General features: G+C 44.9%; 1 protein-coding gene across 8 annotated transcripts in view; it reads right to left on the reverse strand.

Annotated features, from left to right (window-relative positions):
- Positions 1 to 17,741, reverse strand: part of FAM110B (family with sequence similarity 110 member B) — a 142,222-nt gene that overhangs the window by 31,479 nt on the left and 93,002 nt on the right. Inside the window, exon 3 of one of the 8 annotated variants that reach the window (XR_015140841.1) lies at positions 1,037 to 1,248. The exons of 6 other annotated variants lie outside the window; for them this stretch is intronic. The gene's annotated coding sequence lies outside the window, so the exon portion shown is untranslated. Of the gene's footprint in view, positions 1 to 1,036; positions 1,249 to 10,075; positions 10,926 to 17,741 lie in introns of those variants that run through there. One more of the 8 variants, XR_015140844.1, reaches the window with a different exon arrangement.

The raw sequence follows: 17,741 nt of genomic DNA on the forward strand, positions 1-17,741 counted from the left end.
GGATGAGATGCTTAGACAGCATCACCGACTCAATGGACTTGATTCTGAGCAAACTCTGGGAGATGGTGAAGGACAGGAAAGCCTGGCATGCTGCAGTCCAGGGGGTCGTAAAGAGTTGGACACGACTGAGCGAATGAACAACAACAACACAATCCTTCTTCAAGCACAAGGACAAGAATAAAGACACTTTTCAGACATGTAAGGATATAAAAGTGGACCTCCCAGACGGTGAAGCTCAGAGAGGCTGTGCTTTGTCAGATGGTGGGGTGGGGATCAACCTGGAAAGAAAAGCTACAGAGACCCATGAGAAGAGCAGCACACCCCCACCCCAGCAAAAAAATGAAAAGTATCCAAGGGTGTTTCTCTGGTTCTGTCAATGAGAAGTACCAGCAGCTGCTGAGCAGCTCAGAGCAACTGGGGCTGGAGTGACCCCGGGATAAAAAGCTCTAGGAGGAGATGTGTGCGTATTGGTGAAACACTATTCAGATGCTGGAACATGTGGGATTCAGACTGCCTCTAGGTGGATCAGAAAGTGACATTAAAGACAAAAGGAGGCCATGAGTAACTCAATGAAATCAGACAGTTTTTCAAAAGACACGGTTGCAGTATATAAACTGTGTACACAGCAGAGTTTGTGGCTATGTTTTGTGTGCGTATGTGTGTTAGTTGCTCACTTGTGTCCGACTCCTTGCGACCCCATGGTCTGCCAGGTTCCCCTGTCCATGGGATTCTCCAGGCAAGAACACTGGAGTGGGTTACCATTCCCTTCTCCAGGGGATCTTCCTGACTCAGGGATCAAACCTGAGTCTCCTGCATTGCAGACAGATTCTTTACCACTGTGCCACCAGGGAAGCCCCGTTCTTGGGTAGATAAATCAAAATGTCAACAGTATAGGCTGGTATTCCTGTTACTGCTGTTTTGAGTTTTCCACCACTGAACCTGGGCTACAGCAAAGGGGCAGCTACTTTTGGATGCAATCCGGCCATCTGTAAGCACATGTTCTGATTCAGAAATAAATGACAGAGAAAGAAGTTACCTGTGGAAATATCAGTGCCCTTCTTGAGGCATCTGGCCTGGGATTTCTGCTGCCAGATGAGTATCAGTGGGTTATTCTCTTTTTCTTACATCCCCATCACTCTCCACCATTAAACAGTTAACAGGATAATTCAGTGGGCCATTCTCTTTTTTCTACATTTTCCATCACTCTTCACTATTAAACAGTTAACAGGATAATTCAGACCAGGAGACCTAGATCAGAAAGAACAAAAGGGAAGCACCCAGAAAAAGTGACACCTAATCAAGATTTCCCAAAGCCATCCGGGAAGGAAGGCAGCATGCTACGTTCAAGGTGGCCTGCATAATGAGAACATATTTACAGGTGCACAGAGTTTGGTTATCTTCTGTAAATGCTCTCAGGCCACACGCCTTTCCTCCATCCTCATCCTATCAGAAACCACATGCTCTGGCAGAAGGTGCCCTTGGAGTCAGGGACGCAAGTGTGGGAGGCAGGATGTTTTGCTCCTGTGTTCGGTGACAGGACAAATGCTGACTCAATGTATATATGAACTTGGCTTAACCTTGGGCTCCACTGCTTATTGGCCACACGTCCCCGAAGCAGGTTATTAACCTACACTGAGCCTTGACTTTCTTGACAGTGAAAGAATGGGACACTTAAGATGCCTTACCAGATGCCTATGGGCTGAAAATAAGGTGACAGGTACAGAGCACTCAGCAGAATGCTGGGCACAGTCCACACCAGAGCCTTGGGGATCAGAGCTGTGGCCACCCGCTTACCCAAGGGCAGCCTGAAGGGTCTATGGACAGGTTATCAGGAGGGACCAGGGCCTTCAGAGTTGTCTGAACACTTTCTATGGGCAGTGCCACAAGAAGGCTACAAGGACCCACAAGAAAAGTAAGGAGTCTATTTCAGCCAATTTTTCAAAACCTTGCCAAATGAGAAGCAAGTCGTTTGGTGTGTTAGCTCTTCTATCCCAATGAGAAACTGACATTCTATATTTCCCACTCAAACTCAAATTAATAAAAACATTAACTTTCTTTGGGCTTCCCTGGTGGCTGAAAAGAATCCACCTGCTATGTAGGAGACGCAGGTTTGATTCCTGGGTCAGGAGGATCCCCTGGAGAAAACAATGGGTACCTACTCCATGATTCTTGCCTGGGAAATCCCATAGACAGAGGAGCCTGACAGGCTACAGTCCACAAGGTCACAAAGAGTCAGACAGGACTTAGCGACTAAACAACAACAGAACTTTCTTCAACAATGCTGTCTGATTTTTATTCCTCCATCTCGGGTGGAGTTCAGCAGGCATGTGGAAGGAAATGTTGTGGTTTTTGTTGACTAGAGGATACCATTATCCTACTTGTTCAGAAAAATCATGAATAACATTACCTCTGAATGTTTAAAGTAATATATAAGAATAATGTCTATAGGCAATGTTAAAATGAGAATCGAAAGATGAGATTACTGTAAGGCTAGAAGCTCAAATACAGTTGAGTGGTTTTTAAAATGTATCATTATTACTATTATTGTTACTTGTTTTAGAATAGCAAAGGGAGATGGTATTCCCTGGATGGGCCAAATTCACGTCTGCAGATACAGCTATTTAAAAAGGCACTTTTCAAACTACACTTTTAGGGTTCAAGAGTGAACTTTCAGAGTTTTTAACCTCAGTGTCTGGAAGACATTCACAACTGAAGCTGATGCAGAGTCTGCTGGTTTGCAGCTGGAAATAAGAGCATGCTGAATCAATACCTCCTCAGTGCAGCCTCTCTAGAAGCTTCTGGGCTCCTGTACCACGGCTGTACCTCCTCCTTGAAGATCCCCTGCTTAGAAGTAATCATTTGTGATGAAGCTTTCCACCCCAGCCAGCCGCCTACTGAACCTCCCAGTGCGGACCTTCTGATACAGCACCCTGATAAGCCACTCAGTCCTGAAAAACGAGATGGTCAGTTTCTGGATGGGAAGAGCGTTTGAAACCTGAACGCCCTGGAGTGTGAGGCCGCTTTCCCTTCTCATCGTCAGTGAGTCTCCAGATACTGATACCTGCTTTTTGGTTTTATCAAACCCACACGGCCCCTGCTAGTGGGATCAGCATTTCCACAAGAGAATGAGCTCATTCATCAAAGACGTGGAAATGATGCCACAGAACGAGGTCAGTGCAGAGAGGAGGAAAGAGAAAAGGAATATGTCCAGCTAAGTCCCTTGGGATTATGGAAACGACATTATTATCAGTAAAGAGATTGGTGATAACTGGGAAACATTTTGAAAACTTAATGACACTTGTCCACACAGGATATATACTTTTTATATCTAAGGAGCCCACTCCAGAATCTTCCTGATACTCACGTATCTGGAGGACGAGAGATTTCACAATACAGATAAGTATTTATAAAGACAGATACTTTTTGATTTTTAAAAGGCTGTCCTGAATTTAACCTCCTTTTGTTTTCAAATGAAACAGGAAACCCGAGTCTCTTTAATGCAGATTAAATAAGGAAACTGCAAAAATGCCTTCTGGTTATAAAGATGGACTGTGTTTATTTTAAAATTTTATATATTTATTTATTTTGGCCTGTGCTGTGTCTTTGCTGCTGTGCCAGCTTTCTCTAGCTCTGCCAAGCAGGGGCTACTCTCCGGTTGAGATTCTTACTATGGTGGCTCCTCCTGTCTTGGAGCAAGGGCTCTAGGCATGTGGGCTTCAGTAGTTGTAGCTTCTGTGCTCTAGAGCACAGGCTCAATAGCTGTGGCACCCAAGCTTAGTTGCTCCATGGCCTGTGGAATCCTCCTGGACCAGGGATTGAACCCGTGTCTCCTGCATTGGCAGGTGGATTACCACTGAGCCACCACGAAGCTGAGGACTGTGTTTATTAACAAGACATATACACTGGTAACATACTGCCTGCAGCAGTGATGAGAGACACCACCCTGGCTGGTGTTACTGCACCAAGCCTGCAGGAAAGGGCTTCACAGATACTCAGACATCAACTCCCACAACATCTCTGTTAGGCAGGAGCTAGTATGAGCCTTCCTTTTATAAATGAAGAAACCAAGGCCCCAAGATGTCAAGATGCTCGATAATTTGTCCAAGAAAATACTCACTCTTCCTTCAACTAGAAAAAATGGAACTGGAACATGAACGGGACCACATGGGGCCATGATCACATCTGCCTGATGAAGAAACCAAGGTGCTGAGAGCTTAAGGACACCCCCAAACCTGCCCCCTACTCTCTGCAATAGCTCTCTCTGAGCTTCTGAGGCCTCTGTGCCTTTCCCCTCTCTAAGTTTCCCCCACTCTTTTCCTGAATGTTGGTCCATGGGTTGTCCGGCTTCGGGGGTGAACTTGACCAAATCGCTCTTTGCTCCTGACTCCGAATCCGGTTGCCACCAGGAAAGTGCCACACAGCATCCTATCAAATCTGCTCCTGGAGTTGGCTTGCCTCCTGCTTTGTTAGACTCAGAGAAATGGCTGCACTGATTCCCTAATTGGTGTACCTACAATTGATTTTATTTTTCTTCTTAAAGGATTCTGGATGGAGCTGCACAAAAATGCTAGAAAATAAACCTGCTATAAAAGAGGCTCTGTGCATTAAGCCATCCCCTGGGGTCCTCAGATGCATGCTTTCTGGCCTTCTTAGTTGTCTTTCTTTAGGTCGTGAGGAGCTGCTAGGCTTCGAATCCTAGAGGCAGTCCCCAAATGCCACATGCAGCACAGTAAGGAGAATCTCAACATGGTCTGGGCTGAACAAACCATTCCAGATGCATTCCAGTTCATTCTATCCTCCAGCCTCTGGAATCCAGAATCACAAGCCTGAAATGCAATAAATTCAGTTCTGCCCAAGAATATGATCATTTACTTGTTTTCTTCCTGATCTCTTCCAAACAGGTTGAATGTTCATTCATTCAACATCTCTGCATTAAATGTCATGGCACATCCAAATCTCTGTGTCTTGGAGAAGGAGGACTTTCCAGATCTTTGAAATGGGCTGATGTGTTCTACGGACGGGTCACAGAACAACCGGAAATGGGACAGAACACATCTGATGTGGTCTGAATTTTAGGACGGGCATATTCGCATGTCCAGTGACTGAATCACCTCCTCCTTTTAAGACATCCCGGCAAGGTTCTATGTGCCAGACAAAGAGAGACTCACTGGAAAGGGGATGTCTCAGCAAAGCTTGAAGGTGGTGAGGGAGAGACCACAGAGATGCTGGGGAGACTAGAGCAGAGGCCTGGAGGTACCTGTGTGGCTGGGAGGGAGAAGGGAGGAAGAAGACAGGTGATGGGGGCTGCAGCAGGACCACGATGCTCCCGGTGCACAGCAGGTGCCACCGGAGTGAGGGCCTGGACTCAGGAGGTGGGGGGCTCTCTGATGCTCTGCTGAGAAGAGGCTTCAGGGGCCAGGACAGAAGTAGGGGCAAGCAGGATGGCACAATGATCCCAGGGTTCTGGAGCTTGGAGACAGTAGTTGGGTGGGGAGAACTGGTCCATTTCTGGATATTCATTAAAGATAGAGCCAACAAGAATACTGTAGCTTCCTTTATTCACTGTCTGTCTCCCACACTCGTATGCAGTTCACTGGAGCAGCCTTTGTTCTCTGCATCTCTGGAGCCCAGAACAGTGCCTGGCACACAGGAGCCCACAGAAACCCGTTCAACCAGTGAATGAACCCGAACCTGCCCAAGTTCCAAGTGCTGCTGAGTGGCTGCACTAGGATCCCAGCCCAGGTCTGTCTCACTTCCAAGCCCCAGCTCATAATCACTGTGTTATTCTGCTTCTGCTAGCACTGCAGGCAGAACATTACGAGGACATGCGGGGGAATTCCTTTCTGGAGTTGTAGAGAAAATGGAAAATGAGGCAGGAAAGTCACTTTAAGAGACTGGCTGGGGTGGGGCACAGGAATGGACACGAGTAAGTGAGCAACGGAATAGTTCAGAAAACAGTAGTGTTCATCCACGTGACTCACACGTTCTGAGGAAGACGGATGTCCCCAGAATTTACCGTGATACAACTCACAGATGAAAACAACAACAGCAAGCATTCCGCGAGAGGCACAGGTGACCCCAGAGCACTCGGCCACTCCAGAGGTCTGATGTCACTTCTTTTTTTTAAATTATTTTTATTTATTTCTGGCTGTTCTGGGTCTTTGTAGCTGTGATGTATTTTCTCTAGTTGTGGCGAGTTGTGGTGCTCAGGCTTCTCTCATTGTGGGGGCTTCTTTTGTTCTAGAGCCCAGGCTCAGTAGTCATGGCCCACAGGCTTAGTTGCTCTGTGGCATGTGGAATCTTCCCGGACTGGCTACTGAACCTGTGTGCCCTGCATTGGCAGGTGGATTCTCAACCACTGAGCCACCAGGAAAGCCCCTGATGCCACTTAAGACCATTTTTCCTGCTGCCTGAAGTCTGAGGACAGCACAGCACAGAGTCTGGAGAGGCACCTGCGAGGTTTAGATAAGGCCTCCACCTCACCAGCTAACCATTCTTTGGCAACAGATCAGTGCTTCAATTCCCTGTGTCTCAATCTGCTCATCAGTAAAGAGATATGACCCATCTCCTAAGGCCATGAAATCAGGGGGAAATAAACTAACATATGCAAAGTGTCTAGAAGAGAGCGTTGCTCACCTGGATAATTAACCCTTTCTGGAGGTCTATCTCTCACCTCATTGCCAGCAATGCATCTAACACCTTCCCCACCCCTCCAGGTAACTAAGAAAAGAAACTGCCTTTGATGTGTGAGTCTAGGAAGAGAAGCCTGGCGTCCCCCTCCTGGGGTTCAAGAGAGATGAAGGAGGAGTCTCATTATCTTTACTATTGCTATTTTTTTAAAAAAATTTTTGGCCACACCTGGTGACATGTGGGATGCTAGTTCCCCCATCAGGGATTGAACCCTCGACCCCTGCGTTGGAAGGCAAAGTCTTAACCACTGGGCCATCAGGGAAGTCCCTGGAGATTCATGATGAAGAACAGAAACCATGAGGCCAGTGTGAGGCTGGCGAGGACGAGGGGACCCTGGGGCCAGGTATGGACACACATGGGGACAGTGCCAGTATGTCTTCTGACTATTATGCTTAATTATAGCTTTCAAGGAAAGTCCTGAGAATTCTTGGAAATAGGTAATTTACTCTCATCTTATCATAATAAATGATTATTAAATACAAATCTATATGACTCTAGGCCCAGCCACTGTGACTTCTGGGAGAATCCTCCCAGACTGATAATATCCCTTATCGTGGAAAGGTGACCAAATCTCAGACAGAATCTATCAGGATTTCTGAGGCCACCTCACATCACGGCAATAATCTGGGAAAATGGTGTCTCCCTGTACAAATATTAGCCTTGGAGTTATTAGTCAGTCCTTCCCTTCTGAAGGGGCAGGGATGGCTTATTAAAGACCCAGAGGGCAGGCGAGAGCAAACTTATTAAGTTCATAGATTACTTTAAAAGCCGGGCAGGATGTCAGTTACTTTTAAAACACAGAATATCCAAATAAAGAGGCTAGGAGTGAGTGCGTAAATGTGTAATGTGCTCAGTCGTGTCCGACTCTTTGTGACCCCATGGACTGTAGCCCACCGGGGTCCTCGGCCCATAGAGTTTTCCAGGCAAGAATACTGGAGTGGTTGTCATTTCCTTCTCTAGGGGCTCTTCCTGACCCAGGGACCGAATCTGCAGTCTCTTGCATCTAGCTGGCAGGTGGATTCTTTATCGTTAGTGTCACCTGGGAAGCCCAGGGGTGAGCGTAAGCCTTTAAGAAATGATGGAGAGTCACTGGGAGTCTCCTCTGACATCTACCTTCTTCCTTTGCTTGCTGAGTTTTAGCCAAGACCCGAGTCCAAAGCGGCTGTGGATACAAACGCCTATGAAACACGGGGAAAAATTTGTACCCAGAGGCCCTGCTGTATTTATGAATCACTCTCCATTAGAGATCTGTTTCCTTCTTTTGCAGGAAACTTTAAAAGATCCCTGAAAGCCATAAAACCAGATGATAGTTCCTTCGGGAACGTTCTTGGGAACACACTGCTAGAAATTGTTTCCTGGTTTGATGGGAATCAGCGCTCATCTGGAAGCAGGTGGGACCAGGAGGGGGCTGGGTGACCAGGAGTTGGGGCTGCAACCCCAGCAGGAGCCCGGGCTCAGGCCAGAGGGTTCTCAGCACCACCTGCTCCTCACAGTGCGGTCCTGGCAGTAAGGTGAACCCGCAGGATGCGTGGGGGGGTGTTATGAATGACACAAACAAATGCTCGAGGACAGACTGTGACGATCAGACCTTGCAAGTCTAGCTTACACCCGAGGACAGTCAGGATTTTCCAGGCAAAAATGAATTAGAACTTATAAAAATGACTAAGTAAGCTACTGAAGTAAAGATTCATGTGTGTGCATGTGCTCAGTCAGTCAGTTGTGTCTGACTCTTTGCGATCCCATGGACTATAGCCTGCCAGGCTCCTCTGTCCATCAGATTTTCCAGGCAAGAATACTGGAGCAGGTTGCCAGTTTCTTCTCCAGTTGATCTTCCCGACCCAAGGATCAATCCTGTGTCTCCTGCATTGCAGGCATATTCTTTATCACTAAGCCACAGGGGGAGCCCCTGAAGTGAAGATACTAATCTTAAATTTTAATATTGTTATAATTTTAAATTGTACTAAAAAACAACCCAAAAGAGAGTTACATCTTTTACTCATGGCCTTTTGCCACATAACTACACTGGCCTTTTGCCAGTGTAACTAATCCAAGTGATGGCTATCTGATATCCATGGCTAAATTTGATTCTTAGTTAAATAAGACACAAAGTGCCTAGCATGAGGCTAGGGATGAGCCTGGCCTTAATGAAGGGCTGAGAGGATGTGGTATTAATTCCTCAATTAGCTCCTAGACTCAGGGAATGAGGGGTCTGTGCACACTTGGGGGTCACAGAGAAGAGAAGCCCTTCCACTGACTCTCCCCATATTTATGGCTCCAAATAGGAAAAGGAGTACGTCAAGGCTATATATTGTCACCTTGCTTATTTAACTTATATACAGAGTACATCATGAGAAACGCTGGGCTGGAAGAAGCACAAGCTGGAATCAAGATTTCTGGGAGAAATATCAATAACCTCAGATATGCAGATGACACCACCCTTATGGCAGAAAGTGAAGAAGAACAAAGAGCCTCTTGATGAAAGTGAAAGACGAGAGTGAAAAAGTTGGCTTAAAGCTCAACATTCAGAAAACAAAGATCATGGCATCTGGTCCCATCACTTCATGGGAAATAGATGGGGAAACGGTGGAAACAGTGTCAGACTTTATTTTTCTGGCCTCCAAAATCACTGCAGATGGTGACTGCAGCCATGAAATTAAAAGATGCTTACTCCTTGGAAGGAAAGTTATGACCAACCTAGATAGCATATTCAAAAGCAGAGATATTACTTTGCCAACAAAGGTCCGTCTAGTCAAGGCTATGGTTTTTCCAGCAGTCAAGTATGGATGTGAGAGTTGGACTGTGCAGAAAGCTGAGCGTTGAAGAATTGATGCTTTTGAACTGTGGTGTTGGAGAAGACTCTTGAGAGTCCCTTGGACTCCAAGGAGATCCAACCAGTCCATCCTAAAGGAGATCAGTCCTGGGTGTTCATTGGAAGGACTGATGCTGAAGCTGAAACTCCAATACTTTGGCTACCTCATGTGAAGAGTTGACTTATTGGAAAAGATCCTGATGCTGGGAGGGACTGGGGGCAGGAGAAGGGGATAACAGAGGATGAGATGGCTGGATGGCATCACTGACTCGATGGACATGAGTCTGAGTGAACTCTGGGAGTTGGTGATGGACAGGGAGGCCTGGAGTGCTGTGATTCATGGGGTCACAAAGAGTCAGACATGACTGAGCGACTGAACTGAACTGAATTGAAACATTTTATTTAAAGAAGCATTTGTGATGGGACCTTTCAAAAGTAGTTTATGAACTTCTATACCTGCTTATTGGAGAAGGCAATGGCAACCCACTCCAGTATTCTTGCCTAGAGAATCCTGTGGACGGAGGAGTCTGGTAGGCTTCTGTCCATAGGGTCGCACAGAGTCAAACACAACTGAACTGACTTAGCACGCATGCATGCATACCAGTTTATTGCTAATTCATGGTTATCACGTGACTACAGTACATGTAAGCAGGGTCTGTAGGTGTTAGCTTTTCCAGATTTCTGGTGCTCTCCCCAGAACCAGGCCGTTAGTTATGAACTGTCTTGTCATCATTTTTGTGTCCGGAAGTCTCCCAACCTCTTCACAATTCCTTCTTCTGATCTACTTGAATTCAAATTTTAAAAATCTACATTAACTATAAGTCAATCAGGCACTGGAGGGACAGTTTAGGAGTGGTGAGTGTATTTTCATGGCATTATACTGATAGAGCCATTTTCTGAACATAGAATTATTTTTAAATTAATTTATGGGTAGATGAGGGATGGGTCTGGTACAATCTCAACATGTGTATTTAGAATGTTGCTTTCTGTTTGCAAAAAGAGATACAGAGAATGGCAAGTAAATACAAAACATAAAATCAGTTTTACAAAGATTAACAAATTCACATAATTCAGAAGTCCAGTATTTTTCCTAACCTAAAATTTATGAATTGCTATTATCAAGTAACAATATCCAATCAAATCTATTTTATTGAATTAGAAGTAAAGCTACCTTCAGGAAAGTAAAGTTCCAAAATAACATTTAGAAGAGATTTTCTATTTGGCCTATTATAATTTGGAACTGATTTTCCTGGAGCATCTTGTCCAGTTGTTTAAAGAGGAACCTTTCATTTGCGGAACAATCACCACTAGTGTTTTCCTCCTGTGTCATTCCTCACAGCGCTTGGCACTATTTCACGGTATTGTTGAAGTGACACACTCAAACACTTAATACATAATTGACTTTCTGTGGAAATGTTCTCAAAAACTGAAAAAGAAAAGCACTTGTTTTAATCAGATTTTCTTCCCTCTGTTGGTCTGTATTTGAAATAAAAACGGACATTTAACACTTAGCCCATAACACAGTCCAGATCAAGTTTTGATGTAATTTTTCCAGAATAAAAAGGATCCTTGGTCAGGAGCTCTGATTTATGGTAAAGAAAGAAATGATAAGCTGGAATGGGGGTGGGATGTGAGGTTCAAGAGGGAGTGGATATATGTATACATATAACAGATTCATTTAGCTGTACAGCAGAAACTAACTTGACATTGTAAAGCGATTATACACCAATAAAAAAAGAAATAAGAAAAATAATGCCAGCAGGCAAAATACACTTGAAATACTGTTACCTTAACTTAAAACTGAATTACATTTTTATTATAGATGTATCAATGTAATCTTTCCAAGTGATCGTTTATTATTTATTTCTTCATTGATTCTCTGATGGAGAAATTTAAATTTTAACTGTCTTAACAGCTCCTTTCCTTTTTGTCCTCTGCAAATTAAAGTGCATAATAATGTCATAAATACATTTCATAAATAAATAAACATAAGTTTCTTTTTCTTTTTTCTAATCATGCATTTAATACTACTTTCTGGTTTGGGGCAAATGATTCTAATAAGAACAATTCCTCTTTTAGACAAGTATGATAATACCTGCACAGAAGACTTTCTTGGATAAATAACTCTGAACAGTCCAAATGTAAAAAATGTAAGGAGATGTGTGTACTCAGTTGTGTCCAGCTCTTTGCAACTCCATGGACTGTAGCCCACCAGGCACCTCTCTCCATGGAATTTTCCAGGTTACTATACTGGAGTGGACTGCCATTCCCTCCTCCAGAGTATCTTCCTGACCCAGGGATCAAACCTGGATCTCCTGCATTGCAGGCTGACTTTTTAATGGTCTGAACCACTGGGGAAGCCCATATTAGGAAGATAGCAAATTTAATTTCTGTTAGCCTGAAAAAGATTACTTCTTTTGCATGGACGCTTCAGACCTTTGTGCTGTCTTGTATGTCCGTTTCTCAGAGAATTCTGTTTTCTTGTGCCATTTGATCACTAGTCATGGAAGAGAAGAAGCAACAGAATAAACACAGAAGTATGATGTCCTGAATTTTTTATTTGTCCCTGACTCTGAGCCTCTCACTACTACAGCCTTTGAATGAGTAAACTGAATACATTACAGTAGAATTTTTTCTTCGGGCCTGACTCACTCCCATAATAAATTAGTTGCACAGAAGGGCAGCAGGGTGTTATTAATCTAAGGTCAACCGCCACGGCCGGCTGGACTGCACCGGCTCAAAAGGCCACTCTGGCAACCCCACAACCTTCTGCTTCTGAGGCCAGCAGGCTGGCCCTCTGGCTTCCCCATCAGTGTCTGGGCACCTTGCCACTGTCCAGGATAGCTGACCTCATTTTCCTGACTGTCCTTCAACCGTGGCAGTGGGGCACAAAGCTGGGGAGGGGGGGAGAAGCCACTCGAGACACTGACAAACGCTTGTCCCCGAATTGCCCTCATGTACCGCCTGGCCAGTGACCAGAAAAGGGGCCTGCCCAGGCTCAGTACTGCAGAAAACACTACAATCATCATTTTTGTAAGCACCCTTCACAGAAACAGCTACTGTGTCTTTGTTTGAGACCAATAAGTAAATTTAGCCCTGGGGCTTGGGAGAGTTCTATTTACAAAGCCTCTCACCAGCGCCAAACCTGAATAGCAGAAAATGATTCCTGCACATTTTATGTTAATTTCATGAAACTGGATTTTAGTCTTTCTTGCTGATTCTGTTCTGACTGTGAGGCTCCTTGGGAACTGATCAAGCTTCCATTCAATCTCTCATCTGGTCCTTTGATAAACTTCATTTATAGAATGAGCCAACCGTGGGGCTGGATGTGTAGGGTGGAGACAGAAGTGATGATAAACAGATAAGGCAGAGGACCTCACAGTCTAGTGGGGAAGATAGAAACGAAGTAGGCGGACCACGGTCCTGTGATGTGTGGAGTGTGATGTGCTATACGAGAGGACAGTGCTGTACCCAAATGCTGCTCTTTCCTGGCAACTTCCTGAACCAGGTGGCCACTTCCACCTCCTGCAGTGTCTGTAACAGGGTTAGAGAGGGTCGCTGAGGGACTGAGATCCTGCACGTCAGGTGCCTTGGAGCAAAACAGGTACCTGATAAAAAGGAGGTACAGGGTCGGCAGAGGGCTTCCCTGGTGGCTCAGAAGTAAAGAATCCGCCTGCAAATGCAGGAGATGCACGTTCGATCCCTGGGTCCAGAAGATCCCATGGAGAAGGAGATGCAGCCCCCACTCCAGTATTCTGAAAATCCACAGACAGAGGAGCCTGGGGGTACAGTCCAAGGGGCTCGCAAAGAGTCAGACATGACTTAGCAACAAAACAAAATGAAAGGGTGGGAAGAATAAATTACTTCCGGATGGACCCAGGTGAAGGAGGTGTGAAGTTCCCGGGAAGGGTGAGGAAAAATTGCTCTGTGTTTTCACTGCAGTTCACCGAACCACAAAGCAGGAGAAGGGGCAGGCACCCTCCGCAGAAGGAAGAGTCTGAGTCAAGTTGTGACCCATCAAAAGCCAAACCAAGGAGGGTGGGTGTTCACTGCTGATGTAGGTGGTGACGAAGGGCCTGGTAGGAGCTGGCGGCTTCCCGGGGGCAGCTGGCGTCCCCAGGAGGGGACACTATAGGCCAGGGGGCTGAAGAGGACCAGCGGCCAATTTCAAGTCACCTGTTTTCCTGAAAGTGCCAGAAAGCTCACACAGGACTACAGCAGAGCAGAGGCTTCATGGAATTTTTCTCATCAAGCCTGAAGTGAGGGCCTGCCTAGAGGGGGCCCTGGGGTTGCCTCGGGGGTCCTGCACCTACTCTGAAGGTTTCCCCTCGATGGCGCTGGTTCAGGGTCGAATAGTCCACATTTCCCTATTCCTGAAATTGCCTTTGTTTACAGATTTTAGTAAATAAATAAACATCCACAATCTGAGAAGTAGGAAAGGGTTTTCAAAATCACCACTTTAAAAAAAATTAATCTATTTAATTGGAGGCTAATTACTTTACAATATTGTAGTGGTTTTTGCCATACATCGACATGAATCAGGCACTGGCACACATGTATCCCCCATCCAGAACCCGCCTCCTGTCTCCCTCCCCATCCCATCCCCCAGGGTCATTGCAGTGCTCCAGCCCTGAGCACCCTGTCTCATGCATGGAACCTGGACCGGCGATCCACTTCACATATGATAATACACACGTTTCAACATTACCCTCTCAAATCATCCCACCCTTGCCTTCTCCCACAGAGCCCAAAAGACTGTTCTTTACATCTGTGTCTCTTCTGCTGTCTCGCATATAGGGTCTTCGTTACCATCTTTCTAAATTCCGTATACATGCATTAGTATACTGTATTGGTGTTTTTCTTTCTGGCTTATTTCACTCTGTATAATAGGCTCCAGTTTCATCCACCTCATTAGAACTGATTCAAATGCATTCTTTTTAATGGCTGAGTAATACTCCATTGTGTATATGTACCACAGCTTTCTTATCCATTCATCTGCTGATGGACATCTAGGTTGCTTCCATGTCCTGGTTATTGTAAACAGTGCTGCGATGAACACTGGGGTACACATGCCTCTTTCAATTCTGGTTTCCTCGGTGTGTATGCCCAGCAGTGGGACTGCTGGGTGATATGGCAGTTCTATTTCCATCTTTTTAAGGAATCGCCACACTGTTCTCCATAGTGGCTGTACTAGTTTGCATTCCCACCAACAGTGTAAGAGCATTCCTTTTTCTCCACACCCTCTCCAGCATTTGTTTGTAGACTTTTTGATAGCAGCAATTCTGACTGGTGTGAGATGGTACCTCATTGTGGTTTTGATTTGCATTTCTCTAATAATGAGTGATGTTGAGCATCCTTTCATGTGTTTGTTACCCATTTATATGTCTTCTTTGGAGAAATGTCTGTTAAGTTCTTTGGCCCATTTTTTGATTGGGTCATTTATTTTTTTGGAATTTAGCTGCAGGAGCTGCTTATATACAAAATTACCACTTCTAATTCTTTACTGTCACCAGCAATTTTTCTTATTATTAAATAGTTATTTGGCTGTGCCGGGTCTTAGTCGTGGCATGTGGGATCTAGTTCCCGCGTGACCTTGGGCCCACTGTATTGGGGCCGTGGAGTCTTAGCCAGTGGACCACCAGCGAAGTCCCTTAACAGCAGCTTCTTGCTGCTTCTCGAGCGAATCTTCACCTCAGGTTCAGACCAAAGTGTTTTGGAGTAAACATTTTAATTTTTTTTCTTTATAAAGGTGATGAATATTATGAAATAAATCACATGAAAAACTATATGAAAATCTATGTATATAAGAAATGGAGAAAGTGTCAGTTGCTCAGTCATGTCCAACTCTTTGCAACCCCTATGGACTGTAGCCCACCAGGATCCTCTGTCCCTGTTTTCCAGGCAAGAATACTGGAGTGGGTTGTTACTTCCTACTCCATGGGACCTTCCCAACCCAGGGATCAAACCCAGGTCTCCTGCATTACAGGCGGATTCTTTACCATCTGAGCCGCCAGGGAGACTTGTATATAAGAAGGACAGATCCATAAAGGAACAAAATCAATGAGTCACCTTGCTGTATGACCACTTTGCTATAAGTTGCAAAAGACAACAAAGAAGTCACTCTTTCCACCCACAGATTTACTCTGTGTTTAAATCAGCTTAATTTCCTAAACACTATTAAACCAATGTTTAAAAGCACAAACCATCCCTGCCCAAGGCTTTTGGTGCCCATATGTGGCCCAGCAGGCTGTCAGTGTGAGGCCCCGTGAGGACGGGCACAACATCACAGGCATGCTGGGGGCACAGGGGACCTTCTCCAAAACTGTAATCAAGGGTGCTTTCTCCTCCACAGACCATAGCACTGGATCTGACGCATTCACACAACCCAGAGGCTCTTGCTATTATTCATGATACTAACATCTTTCAAAAGCAAACAATTTGGAGCCTTTAAATTATAGGTATTTTTTACAAGGTTGAATGATGCAAGACAGTTTTAATTATTTGAGACATTTTAAAGTCAAAACATTCTGCCTGCATACCACAAAGTACACAATGAAGCCCCACTGCTTGTTGATTTAATGAGCAAACAAGACTGCCTCTCACCCCTCAAGAGATGGCAAATATAAACCGTAAATCTAGTGATCAGTCTGGAACTGACAGTACAACGCACTATGTGTGATCCAGTGACTTGGCGGTTGGCCCATGGGGCATACCAGTGGGGCCCTCCTGTACAATGAAAACAAACAAACTTTTTTAGTACAAAAATATTTCCTAAAACTACTAAATATTTCACTAAAGAAATTTTATGGTACAAAAATATTTCGCTAAAATTATCACTAAAATGTAAGTCTCTGAATATGAACTTTTGGACTCTTTGAAAATTAAAAGTCACAAATAACAGAAAGTCAGAGAAGTTCTAGCAGCACTACGGTGTCTTTGACGATATGAACTGCCTTCAAAAGGCTAGGAAAATACTTGCAGATACTGATGATATTAAAATGAATGTGTGAACCAATTTTCAGTAACAGGCAATCCAAATGGCAACAGGGTTGGTTTGACTAGTTGTCACTACAGATAGTCCCTTGCTTTGCAAGGTTCAGTTCAGTTCAGTTCAGTTCAGTCGCTCAGTCGTGTCCGACTCTTTACGACCCTGTGAATCGCAGCACGCCAGGCCTCCCTGTCCATCACAAACTCCCGGAGTTCACTCAGACTCAAGTCCATTGAGTCAGTGATGCCATCCAGCCATCTCATCCTCTGGCGTCCCCTTCTCCTCCTGCCCCCAATACCCCCCAGCACCAGAGAGTTGGACTGTGAAGAAGGCTGAGCGCCAAAGAATTGATGCTTTTGAACTGTGGTGTTGGAGAAGACTCTTGAGAGTCCCTTGGACTGCAAGGAGATCATGCCAGTCCATTCTGAAGGAGATCAGCCCTGGGATTTCTTTGGAGGGAATGATGCTGAAGCTGAAACTCCAGTACTTTGGCCACCTCATGCGAAGAGCTGACTCATTGGAAAAGACTCATTTGCAAGGTTAGGACTGTCAAAAGAACCAAAAGGGCCGAAACCAGGCATGTGTACTCAATAATCAACAGCAAAAAACGATGGTTCTCTGCCCTTTTAACAATTTTTGGCCAAAACTTTAAAACTTTTGTTGTTGGTTATAAATGTACAGGGAAATGAATGCTGTAACTTAACATATTTGAATTGGCAACATAATCACATTGAGAACTCTTTCTTTCTTTGTAAGTTTATCTAGAGAAGTTTGCATAATCCAGGCCTGCCTTCCTTATTTCACCCCACTGCTTATGAAAGGGGTGAGCATCTTTTCCACACCTGGAGAACTGTCACTCGTCTAGGTTTGGATCGGCTTCCAATCTTTAGTCCTTTGTGCTTCCAAAGTCGGCATATCTCTGAGAATTCCTTTCAAGTGACATTTCTGGTGAAGTCATTTCCTCTGGGACGTCTTCATTCTTGTTGTCTCGGTCACTTTCCTCATCTCTCTTTGCTTGGCTTCTATCTGCACCTCTGGGGCATCTGGGCTGGCGGCAGCGTTACCTTCCCTACAGTCAGAGCATCTTCTACTGACGTCTGATGGGATTCTCACTTCAGCATCATCATGTTCACGGCTCTGCTGCATGTCCATCTGTCTGGACCAATTCTCTTGGAAGTATCCATGTTTATAAAATGTCGTAAGTTACCACCTCAAAACAAGGAGGAAGCACAGCTCCATGCTTCCTGTCTGTGG

Source organism: Bos grunniens, chromosome 14 (assembly GCF_055505025.1).
Source record: "Bos grunniens cultivar Pamir isolate PY7600 chromosome 14, Bosgru_T2T1.0, whole genome shotgun sequence".
Lineage (NCBI taxonomy): Eukaryota > Metazoa > Chordata > Mammalia > Artiodactyla > Bovidae > Bos > Bos grunniens.